This window comes from Dendrobates tinctorius, unplaced genomic scaffold (genome assembly GCF_039654945.1).
Source record: "Dendrobates tinctorius isolate UK_male_01 unplaced genomic scaffold, ASM3965494v1 ptg000104l, whole genome shotgun sequence".
Lineage (NCBI taxonomy): Eukaryota > Metazoa > Chordata > Amphibia > Anura > Dendrobatidae > Dendrobates > Dendrobates tinctorius.
Window position 1 is genome coordinate 49,881 of NW_027361772.1, and position 19,922 is coordinate 69,802.

The following is a 19,922-nucleotide window of genomic DNA, read 5'->3' on the forward strand; positions in this document are numbered from 1 at the left end:
ACCCACATCATCCTGTCAGGCAGAGCTACCGGACTACTACCAATAATATCCCACATCATCCCGTCAGCCAGAGCCACAGGACAACTACCACTAATATCCCACATAATTCCGTCACAGCCGCCGGACTACTACCACTAATATCCCACATCATTCCGTCAGAGCCACCGGACTACTACCCCTAATATCCCACATCATCCCGTCAGCCTGGTGTCAGAACCGCAGCGCTGAGTGGATTTGCCCTCACTTCCATACCGGGGATCCCTTTAAGAGAGCCTGGGATCAGAACCAGAGCGCTGAGTGGATTTGCCCTAACTTCCATACATGAGATCCCTTTAAGAGAGCCTGGGGTCAGTACCAGAGCATTTGAAGGCAATTGCCCTGACTTCCATACTGGAGATTCCTTTAACAGAGGCCTGGGGTCAGAACCAAAGTGCTGGATGGATTTGCCCTGTATTCCACACGACCACACCAAAGATCTCTTTAATAGAAGCCTGGGGTCAGAATCAGAGCGCTGAGGGATTTGCCCTAACTTTCATACAGGAGATCCCTTTAAGAGAGGCCTGGGGGCAGTACCAAAGCGCAGAGTACCGGGGATCCCTTTAAGAGACCCTGGGGTCAGAACCAGAGCACTTAGTGGAATTGCCCTAACTTCCATACCAATGATCCCTTTAAGACAGGCCTGGGGTCAGAACCAGAGCGCTTAGTGGAATTGCCCTAACTTCCATACCAATGATCCCTTTAAAAGAACCTGGGGTCAGAACTACAGCGCTGAGTGGAACGGTCCTAACTTCCATACCGGGGATCCCTTTAAGATAGGCCTGGGGTCAAAACCAAAGTGCTGGATGGATTCGCCCTAACTTCCATACCAATCATCCCTTTAATAGAAGCCTGGGATCAGAATCAGAGCGCTGAGAGATGTGCCCTAACTTCCATACTGGAGATCCCTTTAAGAGGGAAGATGTGCCTATGGGATGGAGGATGTGTGATGGGTATATGGGCATGGGAGGGGGTCATTCTTTTCTGTCATGTGCTCTCTGCTCCTTTCTGGGGGGGCAGACAATGGCTGGGAGCTTATGTTCCTGGGGATGCTAGATTTTTCCCACCATGTCAGTGTCTGCAGAGGTGTTGTTGTGGAGTGGGAAAACTGTTGCTCATAGCAACCAAACACAGCTCACCTTCTTTTAAACAGCTCTGGTGAAATGAAAGATGCTTAGTGATTGGTTGCAAGGAAAACTGTTGCTCATAGCAACCAATCACAGGTCAGATTTTAAACAGCTCTGGTGAAATGAAAGAGGCTTTGTGATTGGTTGGTGATACACACATACATTCAAATATATATCTATATATATATATATATATATATATACACACAGAGAGCAGGGTCAGGAGCAGCTACATACAGGTATATACAGCGCTGATTGTTATGATTGGGTCACCGAGGAGAAAAACAAGACCAAGCTAAGCCACAGAAAACCAGAGAGGTTGGTAACTAAGCGGATTGCAGACCCCTGATCCTATCCACACAACTAGCAGTAGCCGTGGAGCGTACCTACAATGATTCTAGATGCCTCGACACAGCCGGAGGACTAAATAAGCCTAAAGCAAGAAAAGGGGAAATCTAAACTGCCCCAGAGCAGAGCCCAAAGGAATAAATAGCCCCCAAACATATATTGTCGGTGAGACAAGATGAAAACACAAACACAGGTAGGAAAATAGGCTGAGCAAACGATGGGGCCCACACTAACTAGAAAGGACAGGAAAGATACTGTCTGCAATCACGCCAAAAAACCCTGCAAAAATGTCCAAAAAAACCCTGAAGTCACTAGACTTCACCCACTATATCAACACTCTGGCATATTCAGAAAACAGAGCAAAAAGAGGCCAATCTAATAAGGGACAAAAAGCAAACTGGCACAAACAGTAACATAAGGATGGAATTTCAGCACAGCCCCAGCCGGGGCTGGCTGACCACACAAAACGGAATAGACAAAACCAGATCAAATGTGAACAATAGCAAAGAAAACTTAGCATGAGCATGCAGGGACTGAACTGGAAACTAAGACCTCAGGAGGCAGGAAAAATCACCAGCAGGGATAGAGGGAGTCGGCTGTCTTAAATCCAGTCAGAGACTCCAGATGTCCAGTCGTCGTCCTCATTATCAGGTGGCAGGTCTCTGTCAATTAGATCAGCTTCATTACCTCCTGCAACCACTAGAGGGAGCCCGGAAAGAGAACTCATGACTCCTGTCAATACAACCAGCTCCACCACCCTCACCAGCAACCAGAGGTAGACCAGAAAGTGAATTCACAACAGCTGATATATCTACACTACCATTCAAACGTTTGGGTCACCCAGACAATTTTGTGTTTTCCATGAAAACTCATACTTTTATTAATCAAATGAGTTGCCAAATGAATTTAAAATCTAGTCCAGACTTTGACAAAGTTTGAAAAAAAAGATTTTTATTTGAAATAATAATTTTCTCCTTCAAAGTTTGCTTTTGTCAAAGAATGCTCCCTTTGCAGCAGTTACAACATTGCAGACCTTTGGCATTCTAGCAGTTAATTTGCTGAGGTAATCTGGAGAAATTTCACCCCATGCTTCCAGAAGCTCCTCCCAAAAGTTGGTTTGGCTTGATGTGCACGTTTTGCGCACCATACGGTCAATCTGCTCCCACAACAGCTCATTGGGGTTGAGTTCTGGTGACTGCTCTGGCCACTCCATTACAGATAGAATACCAGCTGCCTGCTTCTTCCCTAAATAGTTCTTGCATAATTTGGAGGTGTGCTTTGGGTCATTGTCTTGTTGTAGGATGAAATTGGCTCCAATCAAGCGCTCTCCACAGGGTATGGTATGGCTTTGCAAAATGGAGTGATAGCTTTCCTTATTCAAAATCCCTTTTACCTTGTACAAATCTCCCACTTTACCAGCACCAAAGCAACCCCAGACCATCACATTACCTCCACCATGCTTGAAAAATGGAGTCAGGCACTCTTCCCTCTTCCAACATTTTTTCAGTTCTGCGTCTCACAAATGTTGTTCTGTGTGATCCAAATACCTCAAGCTTGGATTCATCTGTCCATAACACTTTACTCCAATCTTCCTCTGTCCAATGTCTGTGTTCTTTTGCCCATATTAATCTTTTTATTAGCCAGTCTCAGTAATGGCTTTTTCTTTGCCACTCTGCCCTGAAGGAAAGGATCCCTGAGTCGCCTCTTCACTGTTGGCACTGGCATTTTGCGTGTACTATTTAATGAAGCTGCCAGTTGAGGACCTGTGAGGCGTCGATTTCTCAAACTACAGACTCTAATGTACTTGTCTTGTTGCTCAGTTGTGCAGCGATGCCTCCCACTTCTCTTTCTACTCTGGTTAGAGCCTGTTTGTGCTCTCCTCTGAAGGGAGTAGTACACACCGTTGTAGGAAATCTTCAGTTTCTTGACAATTTCTCGCATGGAATAGCCTTAATTTCTAAGAACAAGAATAGACTGTAGAGTTTCTCGTGAAAGTTCTTTTTTTTTCTGGCCATTTTGAGAGTTTAATGGAACCAACAAATGTAATGCTCCAGATTCTCAACAAGCTCAAAGGAAGGTCAGGTTTATAGCTTCTCTAATCAGCCAAACTGTTTTCAGCTGTGCTAACATACTTGCACAAGGGTTTTCAAGGGTATTCTAACCATCCATTAGCCTTCTTACACAGTTGGCAAAGTACCATAAGAACACTGGAGTGATGGTTGTTGGAAATGGGCCTCTATACACCTACGAAGATGTTGCATTACAAACCAGACGTTTGCAGCTAGAATATAATCATTTACCACATTAACAATGTATAGAGTGTATTTCTGAATTATTTAATGTTATCTTCATTGGAAAAAAACTGTGCTGTTCTTTCAAAAATAAGGAAATTTCTAAGTGACCCTAACATTTTGAACGGTAGTGTATATACGGATGGCGGGGACAGGAGTATCTACATACAGGTTTATACAGCGCTGATATATCTATATACAGGCAGCGGGGAGGGAGCAGCTACACACAGGTATATACAGCGCTGATATATCTACATACTGCAGTATTATATATATACAGACAGCGGAGAGGGACAGGAGCAGCTACATACAGGTAAATCTATGTACAGCACTAATTATATATATATATATATATAGGCAGCTGGGATGGGAGCAGGTGTATACTGCGCTGGTTATATATATATATACACACACACACACACACACACGGACCTGGGATGGGAGCAGGTACATACAGGTGTATCTATATACTGCACTAATATATATTTGAATGTATGTGTGTATCACAAACCAATCACGAAGCATCTTTCATTTCACCAGAGCTGTTTAAAAGAAGCTGAGCTGTGACTGGTTGCCATGAGCAACAGTTTTCCTACTCCTTGATAACACCTCTGCAGACACTGACATGGTGGGAGAAATCTAGCATCCCCAGGAACATATGCTCCCAGCCATTGTCTGCCCCCCAGAAAGGAGCAGAGGGCACATGACAGAAATGAATCCCCCCCCTCCCGTAGGCACATCTTCCCTCTTAAAGTGATGTACGGTATGGAAGTTATAGCAAATCCCTCAGCGCTCTGATTCTAACCCCAGGCTTCTATTAAAAGGATCATTGGTATGGAAGTGAGGGAAAATCCACCCAGCGCTTTGGTTTTGACCCCAGGCCTCTCTTAAAGGGATCCCCGGTATGGAAGTTAGGACCGTTCCACTAATCGCTGTGGTTTTGACACCAGGGTCTCTTAAAGAGCTCATTGGTATGGAAGTTAGGGCAATTCCACTAAGCGCTCTGGTTCTGACCCCAGGCCCCTCTTAAAGGGATCCCCGGTACGGAAGTGAGGGCAAATCTACTCTGCGTTTTGGTACTGACCCAGGCTTCTCTTAACCCCTTCATGACCAAGCCTATTTTGACCTTAATGACCACGCCATTTTTTGCAATTCTGACCAGTGTCCCTTTATGAGGTAATAACTCTGGAACGCTTCAACGGATCCTAGCGATTCTGAGGTTTTTTTTTCGTGACATAGTGGGCTTCATGTTGGTGGTAAATTTTAGTTCGGTAATTTTTGCGTTTATTTGTGAAAAAATCAGAAATTCGGCAAATTTTGAAAATTTCGAATTTTAATTCTGTTAAACCAGAGAGTTATGTGACACAAAATAGTTACTAAATAACATTTCCCATATGTCTACTTTACATCAGCAGAATTTTTGAAACAAAATATTTTTTTGTTAGGAAGTTATAAGGGTTAAAAGTTGATCAGTGATTTCTCATTTTTACAACAAAATTTACAAAACCATTTTTTTAGGGACCACCTCATATTTGAAGTCACTTTGAGGGGTCTATATGGCAGAAAATACCCAAAAGTGACACCATTCTAAAAACTGCTCCCCTCAAGCTACTCAAAACTACATTCAAGAAGATTATTAACCCTTCAGGTGTTTCACAGGAACTAAAGCAACGTGGAAGGAAAAAATGGACATTTTAATCTTACCAACAAAAATTTTCTTTTAGCATCAATTTTTTCATTTTCACATGGGCAACAGGATAAAATGGATCCTAAAATTTGTTGGGCAATTTCTCCTGAGTACACCGATACCTCATATGTGGTCATAAACCACTGTTTGGGCGCACGGCAAGGCCCGGAAGGGAAGGAGCGCCATTTGACTTTTTGAATGGAAAATTAGCTCCAGTCGTTAGCGGACACCATTTCGCGTTTGGAGAGCCCCTGATGTGCCTAAACTGTGGAACCCCCCCCCCCCACAAGTGACCCCATTTTGGAAACTAGACCCCTCAAGGAACTTATGTAGATGTGTGGTGAGTACTTTGAACCCCCAAGTGCTTCACAGAAGTTTATAACGCAGAGCCGTGAAAATAAAAAAATTATTTTTAAGCCCGCAATTTTTTATTTTCACAACGGTAACAGGAGAAATTGGACCACAAAAGTTGTTGTCCAGTTTGTCCTGAGTACGCTATTATGTTGGGGTAAACCACTTTTTGGGCGCATGGCAGAGCTAGGAAGGGAGAGAGCACTGTTTGACTTTTTGAACGCAAAATTGGCTGGAATAAATGGTGGCGCCATGTCATGTTTGGAGACCCCCTGACTTGCCTAAATAGTGGAAACCCCTCAATTCTAACTCAACCTTAACCGCAACACACCCCTAACCACAAGCCTAACCCTAATCTTAACCCCAGCCCTAACTCTAATTCTAACCCTAATTCTAACCCTAACCCTAATGGAAAAACAAAAATATTTTCTTTATTTTATTTGTCTCTACCTATGGGGGGCGATTTACTATTTTTTTTTTTTTTATTTTGACCACTGTGATAGGATCTACAGTGCCTTGCAAAAGTATTCGGCCCCCTGGAACTTTTCAACCTTTTCCCACATATCATGCTTCAAACATAAAGATACCAAATAGAAATTTTTGGTGAAGAATCAACAACAAGTGGGACACAATTGTGAAGTTGAACAAAATTTATTGGTTATTTTAAATTTTTGTGGAAAGTCAAAAACTGAAAAGTGGGGCGTGCAATATTATTCGGCCCCTTTTACTTTCAGTACAGCAAACTCACTCCAGATGTTCATTGTGGATCTCTAAATGATCCAATGTTGTCCTAAATGACTAATGATGATAAATATAATCCACCTGTGTGTAATCAAGTCTCTGTATAAATGCACCTGCTCTGTGATAGTCTCAGGGTTCTGTGTAATGCACAGAGAGCATCATGAAGACCAAGAAACACAACAGGCAGGTCCGTGATACTGTTGTGGAGAAGTTTAAAGCTGGATTTGGATTCAAAATGATTTCCAAAACTCTAAACATCCTAAGGAGCACTGTGCAAGTGATCATATTGAAATGGAAGGCGTATCATACCACTACAAATCTACCAAAATCCGGCAGTCCCTCTAAACTTTCATCTCAAACAAGGAGAAGACTGATCAGAGATGCAGCCAAGAGGCCCATGATCACTCTGGATGAACTGCAGAGATCTACAGCTGAGGTGGGACAGATTGTCCACAGGACAACCATCAATCGTACACTGCACAAATCTGGCCGTTATGGAAGAGTGGCAAGAAGAAAGCCATTTCTCAAAGATATCCATAAAAAGTGTTGTTTAAAGTTTGCAACAAGCCACCTGGGAGACACACCAAACATGTGGAAGAAGGTGCTCTGGTCAGATGAAACCAAAATTGAACTTTTTGGCAACAATGCCAAATGATATGTTTGGCATAAAGGCAACACAGCTCATCACCCTGAACACACCATCCCCACTGTCAAACATGATGGTGGCAGCATCATGGTTTGGGCCTGCTTTTGGAGCTATTATTACCAATAAGTATTTCGGGATTGGAGTCATAAAACTCGTAGATTCAACTAAGTGGTGAATTAAGTATCCAGTCAATGCGCTTTTGGAGTAACGGATTGGCAACTCTGCAATAAACCTATAGGAATCGATGGATGAGTTAAAATATTCCCTTAGGCCTGTTTCACACTTCAGTATTTCACAATCAGTCAAGATCCGCCGATTTGCCAGAAAAACGGATCCGCCATTTTTATTGGCGGATCCGTTTTTTTCCCCATTGACTTTCATTATCGGCGGATTTTGACTGATGATCGTCCGTTGTGTCCGTATTTGTGCGGATCCGCCAAAATTTTGGCGTCTGCTGAGATCACCGAACGGACCATGCAACGTTTTTCTGCTGTCCGGATCGGCATTTTCCCCTTTTAACCCTGAATCAAGTCTCTCTCTCTCTCTCCTTACCTTCCTCCTCCATTTCTCGTCCGATCTCACCGCTGATGCCCGCTCTCTTCCGGATACCAATATCACTACATCCGCCGGTATTAATTTTTGATTTTTTTTTTTTCTTTTTCCCCAGGCGCGGTTCCTTTAAATTTTTACCATCGGCGGATCCGTACATCCGCCGATCCGCTGTCACCCGTTTCTGTCAGTCCGCCTGCGGATCCGTTTTCCGCTATTTTGGCGGATTTAGACTGACCGAAAAAACTGATGTCTGAAACAGGCCTTACCTGTTAGACTCCTGTGTGGAAGGAGGAACATCTTCGCTAGTTAAAACGAATGCCTTCACACTGTGGTAACGCCGTTCTGATTATTGAAGCACAGGATAATACATCCATAAGGTTTACATACGGTTGATGGGACAGGGTTGGTTTAAGACCATCTGAGAGTTGACCAATGCCATATGAGGTCTATATATCTTTCAAACTAGGTCGCTTCCTCACGAGTAAGGAACAATAAAAAAAAAGTGGTGTATCAGCGGTGATGGTTATTATTTGGCTTTCTTAGCTTCTTTGTTCGAAAACGAATCTACTTTGCATTTGAACTATTTTTAAGAATCTTCATGGTTGGATGTATTATTAGCATTGATTTAAGTTGCAGAATTGATGCCATTATAGAGAATCCGATAAATTCTATCATCCTTATATGAATGGTAGATCATGGCTCTTCTTCATATGGAATTGCTCAGATCTTTTTTTTGCCTGTTCTAGTTGTATCAGCTCTTAGTACGTAGCTAAAAGGTGGTAACCAGAAGTCTCCCAAGATAGGAATCTCGAACTATAGGGGTCCGTTTCAGCTTAAATACATTTTTAGGAGAACTTAACGTTACATCCTAAGGGACACGGGGAAAAAAGAAAAGAGATTTAACGTCGGATTATAATAAACTGCTAAATATTTCTGCTTGTTTCTGGAACGCCTTTGGCATTCTGGGATGCTCAATGTAAATTTGATAGTATAGAGTTGGGCAGATATTGACTCATCAGATCATTGACACTAGAAGGATTTCTTAAGGGCCCGTCACACTAAGTGATATCGCTAGCAATATCGCTATAACGTCACTGGTTTTTGTGACGTTATAGCGATATCGCTATGTCTGATACTTGCCTCTGACCCGCTCCCCCGCTGGTTATCGCTGATCGCGCGAGACGATGTGACGACGAGCGACGCGTGGAGCCGGGCGGGAAGACGTCAGGATCGCCTAGTGTGACAGGTAAGTAGCGACCCCCGTCCCCTGCGATGTCGCTGGTGAGATCTGCCTGTGTGGCAGCTCACTAGCGACCACTTAGCGATGTACCAGCGATCCTAACCGCGTCATATCGCTGGTCGGGATCACTGGTACGTCGCTAAGTGTGACAGTACCTTTAGTCTTAGGCGAGGAATACGGCCGAGTCTCTCGTGTTAATACCCAGCACTGCCGCCAGCACTCGGGAGCGGAGCGTGTGGCAGTATAGCAAAACATGGAGCCTCACGCTCTGCTCCTGAGTGCTCGCAGCTGAGTATTAACATGTGAGACTCAGCCGTATTCCTCACATTTATGATCCCGGCCTTAGCCTTAGCCTTGTTAAAGGGAATCTGTCACCCCTTTTCTGAGATATCATATAATGATATCATTCAATTGTGCGTCACATAAGGATTCTCTTAGTACTTTTGCTTCCCCCTGACCCAGCACCTTTCATGCATAAATACCTTTTTTATATCGGTTCAGATGTATGTAAACTGCCGCGGTCCTGTGGGCGGGGCTTATTCACCTGCTCCCCCTCCCTGTCTTGCTCTAGACAAGAAGAAATGCGTAGACCAAGACAGGGAGGGGGGGGAGCAGTTGAATAAGCCCCGCCCAGCGGACCGGACAGCGGCAGTTTACATACATCTGAACCGATATAAAAAGGTATTTATGCATGAAAGGTGCGGGGTCAGGGGGAAGCAAAAGTACTAAGAGAATCCTTATGTGACACACAATTGAATGATATCATTATATGATATCTCAAAAAAGAGGTGACCGATTCCCTTTAAGGTCACCAGGTTCTTTGAATCACTTAACTTCTGCTTCCATTAACGTGCTAAGGCCTCTTTCACACTTCAGTTTTTTCACGTCAGTCATAATCAATTTTTGAAAAAAACGGATCTGCCACAAAAGGGGCGGATCCGTTTTTTTTCCCCCATAGACTTACATTATTGGCGGATCTTGACTGATGGTCGTCCGTCACCCCCGTTTTTTTGATCCGCCAAAATTTTTCTGGCTCCCGGGCGGATAAGACGGACACTGCAACGTTTTTTCTTTTTGACGGTCCGCTATTTTCATGTGCACATGCCTGGAAGCTTTGCTCCGGGATCATTTTTAACCCAGTAATGCCGTTCCGGGATTCCCTCTCCCTCTCTTTTTTTTTACTTTTGTTAGCGCTTTTTTTTTTTTTTTTTGACCGCCAAATTCTCCTGGGAGCCTGCCTGTGTGAATCCTCCTTTGGGGTAAAGCCTACATTTATATGGGAAGGTAGGATCCTGCTGTGATAAAAAAATGGCCTGAGGTTGAGGGGTGGAGTGCTCAGTCAGAGAGCCCATTCATACAAGTATCAAGAGACTGACAAGAAATGAAAAATTTGGGGCTAAAGAATCATTTTTGCAGGATAAATGTGATTTATTGTTTTTTTTTCACAGCTCAACATTATAAAATTCTGTGACACACCTGTGGGTTCAAGATGCTCACCACACCTCTAGATAAATTCCTTGAAGGGTGTAGTTTCCAAAATGGGGGCACTTGTGGTGGGTTTCCACTGTTTAGGCACATTAGCAGCTTTGCAAACGTGACATGGCATCCGCTATCTATTCCAGCCAATTTTGCACTCCAAAAGTCAAATAGTGCACCTGCCGTGCATCCAAGCAGTAGTTTTCCATCACATATGGGGTATCGGTGTATGCAAGAGAAATTGCTCAACAAATGTTGGGGTCCATTTTCTCCTGTTACTCTTGTGTAAATAAATAATTTGGGGCTAAAGTAACATTTTTGTGGAAAAAATTTGATTTTTTTTTTTTATTTTCATGGCTCAACGTTATAAAATTCTGTGAAGCGCCTCCTGCTTCAAGGTGCTCACCACACAGCTAAATAAATTCCTTGAGGAGTGTAGTTTCCAAACTGGGGTCATTTGTGGGGGGGTTTCCACTATTTAGGCACATCAGTGACTCTGCAAACACAACATAGCACATATCTATTCCAGACAATTTTGCAAGTCAAGTGGTGCTCCTTCCCTTCAGAGCTCTGCCTTCTGCCCAAACTATAGTTTTTCACCACATATGGGATATCGGCATGCTCAGGGGAAATTGCACAACAAATTATGTGGTCCATTTTCTCCTGTTAAAGGGAATCTGTCACCCCATTTTTGCTCTGAGATGTGGCCACCGCCATCAGGAGCTTATCTACAGCATTCTGTAATGCTGTAGATAAGCCCCCAATGTAACCTGAAAGATAAGAAAAACAAGTTAAATTATACTCACCCGGGTGTCCGGTCTTTAACGATGGGTGTCGTGGTCCGATGGGTGTCGTGGTCCGGTCCGGCGCCTCCCATCTTCATAAGATGACGTCCTCCTTCCTACTTCTGCAGCGGTTCCCAGGGCTGTGGAGTCGAAGCTCATTTTGGTGGAGTTGGAGTCGGTATAAAATGGACCGACTCCGACTCCTAAAATATATAATAAATTGGGTACAGTAGTTCAATGCAGAATGTGCTGAATATTTTTTCACAGGAATTTGGGAAAGTTATGAAATGTCCTATAAATTACTGTTCTATTCCTGATCTAAGGCTACATTTTTTGAGGATACTTTTTCAGCTGCAAAAGCAGATCAGCTTTTTAAAAAACCGCATCACCTGAAAGGTTTTTGAGCTCATAGATAATGTTTTCAATGGCAAAAGCAGATTAGAAATCTGCTCTATCTATCCATTTATCCATATCTGTCTATCCATATCTTATCTGTACCAAAAAGAATGAAAGCCGGGTAGCACACAGACTAACACTCCTTTTTTTTTTTTTTTTAGCACCAGTCAGGTACACCTCATAGCTGCCCAAAAGGACGCCCAGGACAGGCATTGCTTGTCTTCAGTAACACATCAATTGATAGACTGCATTCACCACATCTTCTTAAGGTGCAGGCTGTATTTTCAAGTGTAGGGGTGTGCAGTATGAGGTTCTGCAGCAGCTGAGGTGTGCAGTATGAGGTTCTACCCCCCCTAAGTTTGATCCTGGCTGCGCCCATGGTGTGAATGTAGGAATGTAGCCTGAGGATCTATCTAGGGTTTGTCTTAGCTGAGATAAGTCATAGTGTGTGTGTATATATATATATATATATATATATATATATATATTTAGATGGTGGCCCGATTCTAACGCATCGGGTATTCTAGAATATATATGCAGTTTATGTTTGAAGATTTAATAATAATGCACCCCCCAATCCTGATATGTATGGTTCTGTCACCCCCAATCCTGATATGTATGGTCCTCTCACCTCTTTCCTGGTATGCATGGTCCTCTCACCCCCCAATTCTGGTATTCATGGTCCCCTCACACCCCTATCCTGGTATGCATGGTCCCCTCACCCCCCTTTCTCGGTATGCATGGTCCTCTCACACCCCAATCCTGGTATGTATGCTCACGGTCACCCCCCTTTCCTGGTATGTATGGTCCCCCTCACCCCCCAATCCTGGTATGCATGGTATCCTCATCCCCCTTTCCTGGTATGCATAGTCCCCTCACCCCCCAATCCTGGTATGCATGGTCCTCTTACCCCCCTTTTGGGGTATGCATGGTCCTCTCACCCCCCAATCCTGGTATGCATGGTCCCCTCACCCCCAATCCTGATATGAATGGTCCCCTCACCCCCCTTTCTTGGTATGCATGGTCCCCTCACCCCCCTTTCTTGGTATGCATGGTCCCCCTCACCCCCAATCCTGGTATGCATGGTCCCCCTCACCCCCAATCCTGGTATGCATGGTCCCCCTCATCCCCCAATCCTGGTATGCATGGTCCCCTCATCCCCCAATCCTGGTATGCATGGTCCCCTCACCCCCCTTTCCGTGTAGCCGCGACCAATTAGCGTCGCGGCCCTCTGTCCACGACCAATCAGTAACACGGCCCTGTAGCCGCGACCAATTACTGCCGCGACCCTGTACAAAAATATTAAAAGATAAAAAAGTTATTCTCACCTTCCCGGCCTCGCGTTTCCTGTAATGCTTTGCGGCTTAGACCCACGATGACGTCACTCTCACGAGAGGGTGACATTATCAGCGGTATAAGCCGCAAAGCATTACTGGGAACGCGAGGCCGGGAGCGTGGAAAGGACATTGGAGACCGTCGGAAGGTGGCCATGGGTAACAAAAACACAAACATACTCACCTTCCGGCAGCCCTCAGACTATTTTCCTTCTCTCTCCAATGCGCCCGGCATCGCGTTCCCAGTAATGCTTTGTGGCTTAGACCGCTGATGACATTGGTCTTCTTTCTCTCTCTCGCGAGAGTGATGTCGGTCTTCTTTCTCGCTCTTGCGAGAGTGACGTCATCAGCGGTCTAAGCCGCAAAGCATTACTGGGAACGCGAGGCCAGGCGCGTGGAAAGAAGACAGGAGGCCGTTGGAAGGTGAGAATAACTTTTTTTTAATTTTAATTCTCTTTTTTACAGATTAAGACCTGCGCCTGCCGGTGACTGGTCGCGGCCGGCGCAGCTTTCCGTTACAAACAGCTGCGCCTGTCGCTGATTGGTTGCGGCCTGGCGGCCGTGACCAATCAGCGGCCCGCGATTTCGGTTACAGACAGACACGATAAGGCGTTATATATACATACAGTACTGACCAAAAGTTTTGAAACACCTCATTCAAAGAGTTTTCTTTATTTTCATAGAATCATAGAATCGTAGAGTTGGAAGGGACCTCCTGGGCCATCTGGTCCAACCCCCTGCTCAAAGCAGGATTCGCTAAATCATCACCAGCCTCTGTTTGAAGACTTCCATTGAAGGAGAACTCACCACTTCTCGTGGCAGCCTGTTCCACTCATTGATCACTCTAACAGTCAAAAAGTTTTTTCTAATATCTAATCTGTGTCTCCTCCCATTCAGTTTCATCCCATTGTTTCTAGTCTTTCCTTGTGCAAATGAGAATAAAGTTGATCCTTCTACAATGTGACAGCCCTTTAGATATTTGTAGACAGCTATTAAGTCTCCTCTCAGTCTTCTCTTTTGCAAACTAAACATTCCCAAATCCTGCAACCTTTCCTCATAAGACAGGGTTTGCAGACCGGTCACCATTCTGGTCGCTCTTTTCTGAACTTGCTCCAGTTTGTTGATGTCTTTTTTAAAATGTGGTGCCCAAAACTGGACACAATATTCCAGATGAGGTCTGACCAAAGAGGAGTAGAGGGAAATAATGACTTCACGTGATCTAGACTGTATGCTTCTGTTAATACATCCTAGAATTGCATTTGCCTTTTTTGCTGCTGCATCACACTGTTGACTCATATTCAGTCTGTGATCTATTAGTATACCCAAGTCTTTTTCACATGTGCTGTCACTTAGCCCTATTCCTCCCATTCTATATATGCTTTTTCCATTTTTATTGCCCAGATGTAGTACTTTGCATTTCTCCCTGTTAAAAACCATTCTTTTAGTTGCTGCCCACTTCTCCAGTTTATTTAAATCTTTTTGAATCCTCTCTCTCTTCTCTAGTATTAGCTATCCCTCCTAGCTTTGTGTCATCAGCAAATTTAATCAGTTTACCCTCAATTCCTTCATCTAAATCGTTGATAAAGATGTTGAACAATACAGGGCCCAGGACAGAGCCCTGTGGTACCCCACTTGAGACATTCTTCCAACTGGATGTGCAGCCATTTACGACCACTCTTTGGGTCCGATCACTAAGCCAGTTATGAATCCACCTAACAGTTGCCTTGTCCATTCCATACTTAATCATTTTTTCAATAAGGATTGTATGAGAGACTTTGTCAAATGCTTTGCTGAAGTCAAGATATACTATATCTACAGCATTTCCTTGATCCACCCAATCAGTGATACCGTCATAGAAGGAAATTAAGTTAGTCTGACATGACTTATTAGTTACAAACCCATGCTGACTCTGTTTAATCACTTCATTCTTATCCAGGTATTGACATACATGTTGTTTAATAATTTGTTCAAAGATCTTTCCTGGTATAGAAGTCAGACTCACCGGCCTATAGTTACCTGGGTCCACCTTCTTCCCCTTTTTGAAGATAGGAACAACATTTGCTCTTCTCCAGTCTTCTGGCACTTCTCCTGTTCTCCAAGAATTTTCAAAGATTATAGCGAGGGGTTCAAAAATTTCTTCTGCTATCTCCTTCAGTACTCTGGGGTGTAATTCATCTGGACCTGGAGACTTGAATTCATTTAGGTTAGCTAAGTGTTTCCTCACTATCTTTCTGTTTATAGATATCCTGGATTCTTCTATTCCCTTAATAGGACAGTGAATAACAGTTGATGTTACATTTCCTTTCTGAGAGAAAACAGATGCAAAATAGGAATTTAAAAGTTCAGCCTTCTCAACATCCTGTCTTACCATTTCATCATTTTCATCCTGTAAAAATCCTATAGCATCTTTGACTTTTCTTTTACTTTTGACATATCCCCAAAATCCTTTATTATTGCTTTTGACATCTCTTGCAAGCCTCAATTCATTTTCAGCTTTAGATAATCTGATTTGTGCCCTGCAGGTTCTGCAGACAGCATTATATTCTTCTTTAGATATGCCTCCCTCTTTCCATTTTATAAACATTTTTTTCTTCCTTTTTAGCATGTGCTTAAGTTCTGTGTTCATCCAACCTGGTTTCCTTAAATGCTTCCTATTCTTCCCTCTTTTCGGAATTGTTAACAACTGTGCTTTGAGAATTTCATTTTTTCAAGATTTCCCATCCTTCCTGGACATTTTTGTCTTTAAGGATATCCAGCCATTGGATCCCTCCAATTCTCTTTCTGAATCCCTTAAAATCTGCCTTTCTGAAATCTAACCTTGACGTCTGAGTCTTCACAGGTCTTCCGCCTCTAGTTATCCAAAATTCTAAAATAGCATGGTCGCTACCTCCTAGGGTCCCAGCCACTTTTACCTCCTCAACCATTTCCTCCCTGTTTATAAGGATTAGATCCAAGGTAGCAGTTCCCCTTGTTTTCTCCCTTACCTTTTGGAAGATAAAGTTGTCAGCAAGAGAGGATAAGAATTTCCTTGACCTGTTAGTTTTGCCTTAGAGAGATTCCCAACAAATGTCTGGATAGTTGAAATCTCCCATGACAACTATGTCATATTTTTTGGAGAACTTGGCCATTTGATGCATAAAGAGTTCATCCATATCTTCAGCTTGCACAGGCGGCCTGTAGTAAATGCCTACAATGGTGTCCTTTCCATTGTTCTGTCCTTGTATTCTTACCCAAACAGTTTCCACAGAACTCCCAGTCTCTGAAGCTTCAATCTCTGTGCAGATATACGCGTTTCTAACATACAATGCGACACCCCCTCCTCGTTTATCAAGTCTGTTTCTTGCAAATAAGTTGTATCCTTCTAGTCTTGTATTCCAATCATGTGTATTGTCCCACCAAGTTTCAGTGATTCCAATGACATCATATTTCTTTTCCTGTGTTAGTAGTTCCAATTCTCCTTGTTTGTTGCCCATGCTTTGTGCATTAGTATAGAAACATTTTAGTTTGTGATTGGTTTCTCTTTCTCCAATATTTTTATTAATTAGATTCTTTCGTCTTTGTTCTTCCTTTCCACTTCTAATAGCAGAGTTCTCAATAGCATTTGTCAGGTGTATGGCTTTTTCTGGTCTTTTGCTTCCCTTCCCATGTTGTTCTAGTTTAAAGCTCTCCTTACAAGTGTAGCAAGGCGACTTCCAAATACCTGCTTTCCAGTCTTCGTAAGGTGCACCCCATCTCTAGCAAGTAGTCCTTCGTATAAGTAGTTCACTCCGTGATCCAGAAATCCAAATCGTTGCTGACGGCACCATCGACGTAGCCAGTTGTTCACCTGCAGAATCTTATTCCACCTCCTTGTTCCATGGCCATCCACTGGGAGGATGGAAGAGAAGACCACCTGCGCTCCCAGTTCTTTCACTTTCTTGCCTAAGTCTTCAAAGTCTCTGCAGATGGTTTCCAGGTCGTTTCTTGCGGTGTCATTTGTCCCCACATGTAGTAGCAGGAATGGGTAGTCATCTGTAGGTCTGAAGAGTCCTGATATCCTGTCAGACACATCTTTAATTTTTGCACCTGGAAGACAACACATTTCTCTTGAAGTTATATCCGGTCTGCAGATAGCGGCCTCAGTTCCTCTCAACAGGGAATCCCCCATGACCACCACTCTCCGTTTCTTCTTCACATTTTTCTTTCTCCATCCAGGAGGACTCTGAAGGCGTACAAGGTTGCTGCTTGTTGGCAAAGTCTTATCCTGATGTATTTCTTCATCGTTTTCCTGCGTGAGAGCCTGGTACTGGTTTCTGAGCAGTATGGGTGCTGACTGCCTCCTGATCCTCCTGCTTCTCTGGGTCACGTCTCCATTCCTCTGTTTCTTCAGGTGCACTTCGAATTTCTTCTCTTTCAGTAACATGAAGAGATAATTCTGCTCTTTCCAAGAACTCTTCACCTTCCTTAATGATCTTCAACGTAGCTAACCTCTCTTCGAGATTTTGCAACTTTTCCTCCAACAGGGACACAAGCTTGCATTTGTGGCATGTGAAGTTTGGCTTTTCCACTGGTAAATCTGTGAACATGTAGCAAGAAATGCAGCTCACCAAATGGCTCCTGGCCTCTTCCATCTTGAGATTTCTTAAAAACGATGAAAGATGAGCCCCGGTTTTTCCGATTTCCTCTTTTCAGCTGCAACGGCCAAAACCCAGTGATCGTTGAGCTCGCGGAGACTCTTCACTTATCCCAGAAGGCACTGGGAATATGCAAATGATCTCCTCAAGACTCTTCCCCTGGTTTTCCGATTTCCTCTTTTCAGCTGCAACGGCCAAAACCCAGTGATCGTTGAGCTCGCGGAGACTCTTCACTTATCCCAGAAGGCACTGGGAATATGCAAATGATCTCCTCAAGACTCTTCCCCTGGTTTTCATGACTATGAGTATTGTAGATTCACTCTGAAGGCATCAAAACTATGAATTAACACATGTGGAATTATATAATTAACAAAAAAGTGTGAAACAACTGAAAATACTGTATGTCTTATATTCTAGGTTCTTCAAAGTAGCCACCTTCTGCTTTGAGAACTGCTTTGTACACTCTTGGCATTCTCTTGATGAGCTTCAAGAGGTAGTCACCAGAAATGGTTTTCACTTCACAGGTGTGCCCTGTCAGGTTTAATAAGTGGGATTTCTTGCCTTATAAATGGGGTTGGGACCATCAGCTGTGTTGTGCAGAAGTCTGGTGGATACACAACTGATAGTCCTACTGAATAGACTGTTAGAATTTGTATTATGGCAAGAAAAAAGCAGCTAAGTAAAGAAAAACGAGTGGCCATCATTACTTTACGAAATGAAGGTCAGTCAGTCTGAAAAATTGGGAAAACTTTGAAAGTGTCCCCAAGTGCAGTGGCAAAAACCATCAAGCGCTACAAAGAAACTGGCTCACATGAGGACCGCCCCAGGAAAGGAAGACCAAGAGTCACCTTTGCTGCGGAGGAGAAGTTCATCCGAGTCACCAGCCTCAGAAATCGCAGGTTAACAGCAGCTCAGATTAGAGTCCAGGTCAATGCCACACAGAGTTCTAGCAGCAGACACATCTCTACAACAACTGTTAAGAGGAGACTTTGTGCAGCAGGCCTTCATGGTAAAATAGCTGCTAGGAAACCACTGCTAAGGACAGGCCACAAGCAGAAGAGACTTGTTTGGGCTAAAGAACACAAGGAATGGACATTACACCAGTGGAAATCTGTGCTTTGGTCTGATGAGTCCACATTTGAGATCTTTGGTTCCAACCACCGTGTCTTTGTGCGACGCAGAAAAGGTGAACGGATGGACTCTACATGCCTGGTTCCCACCGTGAAGCATGGAGGAGGAGGTGTGATGGTGTGCGGGCGCTTTGCTGGTGACACTGTTGGGGATTTATTCAAAATTGAAGGCATACTGAAACAGCATGGCTACCACAGCATCTTGCAGCGGCATGCTATTCCATCCGGTTTGCATTTAGTTGGACGATCATTTATTTTTCAACAGGACAATGACCCCGAACACACCTCCAGGCTGTGTAAGGGCTATTTGACCAAGAAGGAGAGTGATGGGGTGCTACGCCAGATGACCTGGCCTGCACAGTCACCAGACCTGAACCCAATCGAGATGGTTTGGGGTGAGCTGGACCGCAGAGTGAGGGCAAAAGGGCCAACAAGTGCTAAGCATCTCTGGGAACTCCTTCAAGACTGTTGGAAGACCATTTCTGGTGACTACCATTTGAAGCTCATCAAGAGAATGCCAAGAGTGTGCAAAGCAGTAATCAAAGCAAAAGGTGGCTACTGCGAAGAATCTAGAATATAAGACATATTTTCAGTTGTTTCACACTTTTTTGTTAATTATATAATTCCACCTGTGTTAATTCGTAGTATTGATACCTTCAGAGTGAATCTACACTTTTCATAGTCAAGGAAATAAAGAAAACTCTTTGAATGAGAAGGTGTGTCCAAACTTTTGGTCTGTACTGTATATATGTAATTGATATTACATAGTGTATTACATATTTACAATTTATTAAAGTTTTTTGTGTTCTAAAGTTGTATTCCAATAAATAGATATTATGTTCTAAATATCTTGATTATTGGATCATAGAAATGATTAAATGTCTGATGTTCACATTGTACTACAATAAATTTTTCACTTAAATATAAGCGATATATGTGGGAGTCGGAGTCCTGGAGTCGGTGTAAGGGAAATTGAGGAGACGGAGTCACAGGTTTTGCTTACTGACTCCACAGCCCTGGCGGTTCCTGCGCAGGCGTACTTTATCTGCCCTGTTGAGGGCAGAGTAAAGTACTGCAGTGCGCAGGCGCCGGACCAGAGCACATCCTCCTTATTTCGAAGGAAGCCAGAGCACATATTGGGAAGGATGCCACAGCGTATACTTATTGGG

At 43.5% G+C, this 19,922-nt stretch overlaps 1 protein-coding gene across 5 annotated transcripts in view; it reads left to right on the forward strand.

Moving 5' to 3' along the window:
- The window catches only part of SH2D6 (SH2 domain containing 6), a 143,011-nt gene that overhangs the window by 31,539 nt on the left and 91,550 nt on the right, over positions 1-19,922 (forward strand). The gene's annotated exons all lie outside the window — the stretch shown is intronic.